This window comes from Tribolium madens, unplaced genomic scaffold (genome assembly GCF_015345945.1).
Source record: "Tribolium madens isolate multiple individuals breed KSU strain unplaced genomic scaffold, Tmad_KSU_1.1 Scaffold_71;HRSCAF=194;Tcas5.2_LG6, whole genome shotgun sequence".
In the NCBI taxonomy this organism is placed as follows: Eukaryota; Metazoa; Arthropoda; class Insecta; order Coleoptera; family Tenebrionidae; genus Tribolium; species Tribolium madens.
Genome location: NW_025401041.1, coordinates 4,889,400 through 4,896,130, shown reverse-complemented (window position 1 = coordinate 4,896,130; position 6,731 = coordinate 4,889,400). Strand labels below are relative to the sequence as shown.

The 6,731-nt window shown below is 29.5% G+C and overlaps 1 long non-coding RNA gene across 1 annotated transcript in view; it reads right to left on the bottom strand.

The window, feature by feature from the left end:
- Positions 1-2,171: 2,171 nt before the first annotated feature.
- The window catches only part of LOC123008854, a 26,422-nt gene continuing 21,862 nt past the window's right edge, over positions 2,172-6,731 (bottom strand). Inside the window, exons 2-3 of the long non-coding RNA XR_006412984.1 lie at positions 5,855-5,995; positions 2,172-3,247 (exon numbers count right to left, since the gene is read on the bottom strand). This is a non-coding gene — a long non-coding RNA (uncharacterized LOC123008854). The remainder of the gene's footprint in view (positions 3,248-5,854; positions 5,996-6,731) is intronic.

Genomic DNA, 6,731 nt, shown 5'->3' with positions numbered 1-6,731 from the left:
TATTCCCTTTAATGTGATAATTAAGGAAGTGACGTTTAAGTGATGAGTGACATTAGAGTTCAGTTAACGCTAACTATTATATTTAATCTTCAGTTAAAGTTAGTCTCTCGCTTAATGATTCGTTAAGTCGAATTAGTAAGGAATCTGCATCTACTCCCGCTTTTCTTCTACCTCATTTGTTTCCAAGATAACCTGAAATTCCTCCCTTCCACACCCCCATAACAAAAAAAAAACTCTTTTTTACCAAAACCTTTATTTCGCAAAAGACAAACACAATATAACATTACAAAAAAAAGACAAAACTTAACTTAAAGCAGTTGCATGTGTATTACAAATGATTAAAAGCTACTCTAACTTAAATCTAACCTAAAAAAAGCGTCGGAAAACTTCGGGAGTCTTCGATATTGTTGAGGAGAACATTTCGTGGTCATTTTTTTTAAACAACTTGTTGCGCGGGGAAATACCCGGAGCGATTTTTCACGACGAGAAGCGGAGCGAATTTAAGATTCATAGAATTAAAGATGAGAAAATTTATTATTCATCTCGTGTGCCTTGGAAAAGCTAAGATAAATGAACGTAGAGTGTGTAAACAAAAGAGGTGCATGCAAAGGCACATACTATGTCGAGACATGCTGCGAATATTTTAATAATGACTTTTCGCGATTATCATTTCATGCATAGTTCACTCAAGCGAGGAGGAATTGGGAATTTAACGAAATTTTATGTTAAAATTTTATTGCGAATTGGATTTGTTTTGATAAATTTATAGAAAAATCGGACTAGACTTTTATTTTTGTAGTAATTTGAGTGTTTTTGGCGGATTTGAGACTGAATCTGTTGCTTTTGTAGTGAATTTTACTTGTTTTGAGGTTTAAAATGTATGAAAACGGATATATCCAAATTTGTGTTTTGTTCTATTATTTTACAATTTCTGTGTAATCTTTTAAGTTTATTAAGTACTTAAATTCTATTTCTTTGGTATTTTGCGTCAGTTAATTAGTTAATTAATTAATTGGTTATATCGTGAAATAACTGAGAATGTTTGTCTAGTTTTTCGCAAATTTTTAATATAAAAAAATGAAGAAATCAGAAGTTTATTTTTTTGGATTTTTATTGTTTTATTGGGCTCCAAATTGGTTAATGATTTTTATAATTCAACTTTTTTTAGTGGTTTAGAAAATGTTTACAGGCTGATTCAAAAGTGACATTATTTGTGTTATAAGAAAGTGTTTTGGAATCGTTGAAAAAGTTTTACAAGTTTTGTTTAAAAAATGGATAAATAATGAAATTTTGTGTGGTTAGTATGTCACTCTTGAATCACCCTGTACCTACAATTTGTTTTTTGATAATTTATGAATGTTTTTGAAATAACATTTTGATTGAATATAGGAAAACTGTTTTGTCATTATAAAAAAATTAAAATAATAAAGTACTTACAGAGTTTTTGGTGAATATTGTAACAATTTCTATTTTGACATATTGATAAATAAATATATTTTATATATATATATAAATATATTTTTGGCTACAGACGACTAAATTTGTTCTGAAGAATAGAATAAAAAGTATGTAAAACTGAAAATAACAATGTAGAAAGAACAATTTTGTTAAATATTTGGTTATTTTGTTTATTGTTTATATTTTTTACTTTTTGTTTTTTGATAATTTATATTTGTACTTGAAAGATTTGTGTTATTACGTGTAAATAAAAATAAAGCATAAATATACAGATTGACTCAAAAGTGACATTCTAACTTTGTGTTTTATGGCGTTTTGATCAATGCTAAATTCATTTAAAACAAATATGTTACATCAAATTTTTGTAAAATAATGAATAAATAAAAAAAAATTTTGTTTGCATGTCATTTTTGAATTACCCTGTACGTTTTTAAATATAATTTTTGTTAACTGTTTCTGAAATAGTTTTGTTAAGTATTACGTGTAGAAAAAAATATGTTAATAAATTTGTTCTGAGTTTTAGAATAAAAAGTATGTAAAACTGAAAATAACAATATGGAAAGAACAATTTTGTTAAATATTTGGTATTACAAGTAGGAGTATTGTTTGTTTTTATTTTGTTTATTGTTTATATTTTTACTTAAACTTTGCTTTAATTTAAAATTCCTATAAAAAATTTAATCTTGTCTATTTTTAACGTGAGGTCATCAAAAACTAAACAAAATTTAGTTGTAAAAATAAATTTTGTCGAAATTACAGCTACTATAAACTTAAGTGTTAATAAAAGATCAGTAAATTCTCAGTTTTATTAAACAAACAAGGACAGAATATAATAAACGAAATTAAATTTGACAATTGAGACACAAAAGATATTTTTTAAGAATCAAGAAAAGTCAAAGATTAAGAAAAAAATATTTTGAAGGTATTCGCTTTTATCTGGAGAGCAAATATAAAAAATTGTATCAGATATAGAGTGAGTCAGCTAAAAATATTCTACGATTTTCTCCAAAATAAAATCTGATTTGGTAACTGAAAACTGCACTTTTTGAACACTCATCCAGTATATAAAAATTGTATTTTTTACATATTTTTAACTTGACTTTTGATCGGATTGAATTGAGATTTTTTATAGTAATTTTTCACAGATTTCAGTCCCATTTGGCAGTACTGCATTTTTAGTTTCGTAATGACTTGTTAGGATGCATGTTAACTTTTTTATTTTTGTAGAAAATTTTTTCTCATCTTTATTGCGTCTTAATTAAAAGGGCAAAAAACGTGTTTTTGTGAAATTCCAGCCCTCTCGTCATAATTAAATTTCACGTAACAGAATAACGCAATTTCTAAGTCTTGCCAGCCATAAATTGCAAAGGTAGCAAGTATATATTCTTAATGTTCGTGTTAGAAATCAGTGCAGAAATTAATGGGGTATTTTAGTAATTTAAGTTATGAATTATGCTTCCCGGGGTCGCTTTTACCCCCCAATTGGGGTAAAAAATCATCGAGGGTGGGAAAAATCCTTTTCCTCCTTCGTATCCAGGAGCGATGCCGTTATTAGAAAGCCAACTATTCTTACAGGGGCGGCTGAATCATTGATTTCTTACATTAAGCCACACCCTCCTTATTCCCCCCTTTCGTCGCCGGCCAAGGAAAGTCCCAGCCTCCCCTGATGTGGTGGCATCCCTCTCTTTTTCAAACACTTCCCTCCCGCTCTTTGTATTTCTTAAATTCCCCCCTCCTCCGCGTCTCCGGTTGCAAATTTCAGCAGGTGACGACTGGCAAGTTGGTCAAACTGAAGAGAAAAAAAAGGATTGTGTCAGAATTCGGAGATTTGTCGCGTCCGACACCGATAACATCGGCTCCGGAATTCGTCAGTAAGGTAATTTTTATTTTGTTTTTAAGAGTTGGCAACCGTTGCTGAATGACAGGTGAATTCACTGAAAACGTGACCGTAAAGTATTATTTCAGGAGAAGTCTAAGACGCCTTATCGAAACAACTTTTCTCCTGAAAACACTTTAGAGTTTTAGAAAGTTTGGGAAAATGCAAAAAACTGAAAAGTGGTCCTACAAAATCCGTTTCAGGTGTTTTAAAGTGTTAATTTTTTCAGGATAATTCAATAGTTGTTTGTGGAATCTTCAATTTATTGCCTTGTCAAAAATGTTTCTATGTATGTATTTTTGTTTTCTAAAAGTCTGAAAAATTGCATCTGAGTTTCTGAAATACAATAAAACTTTCAACATAGTCTGAATGGCGCATTTTCAGAGAAAAACACTATTTTTTCCGATTAAAAAATGTTTATTTTTTGCAGAATTTGATAAATCAAGTTAACCATGGAAATGCTTTTGTTTTAAAATTATTATGTTTTATCAGAGTGGCATATTTTCAGAAAACAAATGTATAATTGTTGTTTTTTTTTGTTGAGTTTTTTGTTTCTAAAATGTGTATTTTTGGGGGAAAACTAGTCGAATTGATGAGATTTTGTTGCTGAAGGAAAAAAAAAGATTTGATAGGTAGACATTTTCAGAGAAACAAAAATGACAAATTTTCTGTCAAAATTTTTTCTTTCTGAAAGCCAAAATATTTCAGTTTTATTGAAATATTTGGTTATACAGGACAACCACGGTTTTGATAACTGTCAGAATCAGTTTTATTAAAAAGAGTTATTTAGCAAAAAAAAATTTCATGTTGTTGAAAAAAAATTTTTTTTTTTGGTTGGGGTTTGTCCAATGACAGTTTTAAAAAAGAACAAGAAGTATTATTTTAGTAACGGTCAAAATCTCTTATTTTTGACACTTTTTTAGACAAAGAACGTTTGGACTTTTGATAAGTTGATAACTTCTAAATTTGAAGAATAAGTTTTGATAAAATGACATTTGACTGTTAATATCGTTTGTTTTAATTTGGTTAAAATGACATCGTTTTGAGTAAAAACAAATATTGTTTTGGTAACCGTTAGAATCTCTTGTTTCGGAAGTTGATTAAAGTTTTGATAAGTATCAAATTTAAGCTTTGTTAAAGTGACACTGACAAGAACTTTTGTTTTAATATGTTTAAAATGACACCGCTTTGAGGAATAAAAGTAAATATAACTCTGGTAACTGTCAAAAACTCTTGTTTATGAAGTTAAAAAATTGACAAATCAAATTTGACAAATCAGTTTTAGTAAAGTGACACAGAAAATAAGCAAATATCGTTTGTTTTAATTTGGTTAAAATGACATCGTTTTGAGTAAAAACAAATATTGTTTTGGTAACCGTCAAAATCTCTTGTTTCGGAAGTTAAAAATGACAGTTTTGATTAAAGTTTTGATAAGTATCAAATTTAAGCTTTGTTAAATTGACACTGACAAGAACTTTTGTTTTAATATGTTTAAAATGACACCGCTTTGAGGAATAAAAGTAAATATAACTTTGGTAATTGTCAAAAACTCTTGATTATGAAGTTAAAAAATTGACAAATCAAATTTGACAAATCAGTTTTGGTAAAATGACACAGAAAATAAGCAAATATCATTTTGTTAACTGTCAATCTCGAATAAACTGTTTGTGAAATAACTTTTGATGCAGAAAACAAACATTTACCGTTTTTGTAGCTGTCAAATTTGAAAAACTAGTTTTGTTAAAGTGGCATTTAACTGTCAATATTTTTTGTTTTAATATGATTAAAGTAATACCGTTTAAAAAAAAACAAATAAATATTATTTTGATAACTGTCAAAATCTCTTGTTTATGAAGTTAGAAAATGACATTTTTGAGGACAAACGGTTGAATAACTGTCAAATTTGACAAATCAGTTTTGTTAAAGAGACACTTGATAAAGAAAATGTACAAATATCATTTTGGTAACTGTCAAACTCGAATAAACAGTTTTGTTAAAAAGTCTTTTGAGATAGAAAACAAACAACTATCGTTTTTGTAACTGTCAAATTCAAAAAACTAGTTTTGTTAAAGTGACACTTTGTTCTGGAAACAAACGAATGGTGGTTTAGTAACTGTCAAAATTTCGTGTTTTGTTTTTTTAGCTAAAGATTTTATTTTTATCGAAGGACCAAAAACATTTTCAGTTTTATGAAATGTTATTATTCAGGAAAAAAACAACGTTTTATTAACTCGTGAAATAATAAAAAAAATCTTGTTGCTATATTTCCAGTAAATTCATTGCTAATTTATTTGCATTTTTGGTTTCTTTACACTTTTTTTAAAAATAGGAAAAAATTAAAAAAAATACCGATGTAATACAATCCACTAAAAAATAATGAAAATAATTTGTGAAAAGTGTAAAGCAATAGATTCGAGTAAAATTCTCTTGAAATTCGTTTCACGTGTGAAATACAATCCAGAGAATTAAAAGGCAGTGTTGCCAACTCTTTGAAAACAAAATTTATAAAAACCACCTTACCCCAGTGTCAAGTCCATGGTCGAAAGAAAAAATTTTTTTTGGTGAATTAATATTTTTTAATGCGATGTTTGTGTTGTTTTCTTCTTCCGACGGGTGAGTCCGATTCCCATCATGGCGAAGGGTGCTTCCTGTTGCGATTTCCTGCAATGAAAAAAATCTCGGATCGATTCAGAGTTTCAAGGAAACGATTCAATTAACAAAACAAACATCATCCAGAGCGCCTCCCCCATTCGGGCGACAAAAGATGAATAGAATCTTGGGGGTGGGGTGGAAATCGGGGGGTTGGTTGGAGGAGCAAAGACGTCAAAAACTTGGGCATTATGGATACCGTTTACGACGCGATTTCGGCAAATGGCGTCGAGCAGTGAGCTCGTTATTTTCTTATCTTTTAATTTCCGTTTTAATATTACCAAAGTTTGTTGAACATCAACTTAAACTCGGCTCAAAACTAATTAAAATTTGAGTATCACGAGTCGAGTTTCTAAGTTTTACGCGAGTTTTACTTATTCATATCATAAATGATGGATGTTGTTCCGCAGACTCATCTCCCTCACATCCAACCCCCACACCAACCCTTAGTCTTTCTCTTTCGACGGCTTCGTTCGCCTATCTGGATGCGTATCTCTTTGCGGCGAGAGATGCTTTTATTGTGCCACACCGATCAAAGAACTACCGAGAAACTGACACGGAATCGATCTAAGGAGGCTGGGAGCGAGAAACATCTGACGCTCGACATCATTTTATTCACATGAATAAAAAGTATGGAACCAAACGGTTTTTGCTTAAACTAAGTGATGAATGATAAAGTTTTAAAAATGTGATGTTTTATCAAGAATAAAATTTTTTTTTTGTTTTTAAGTTTTACAATTTTTTATTT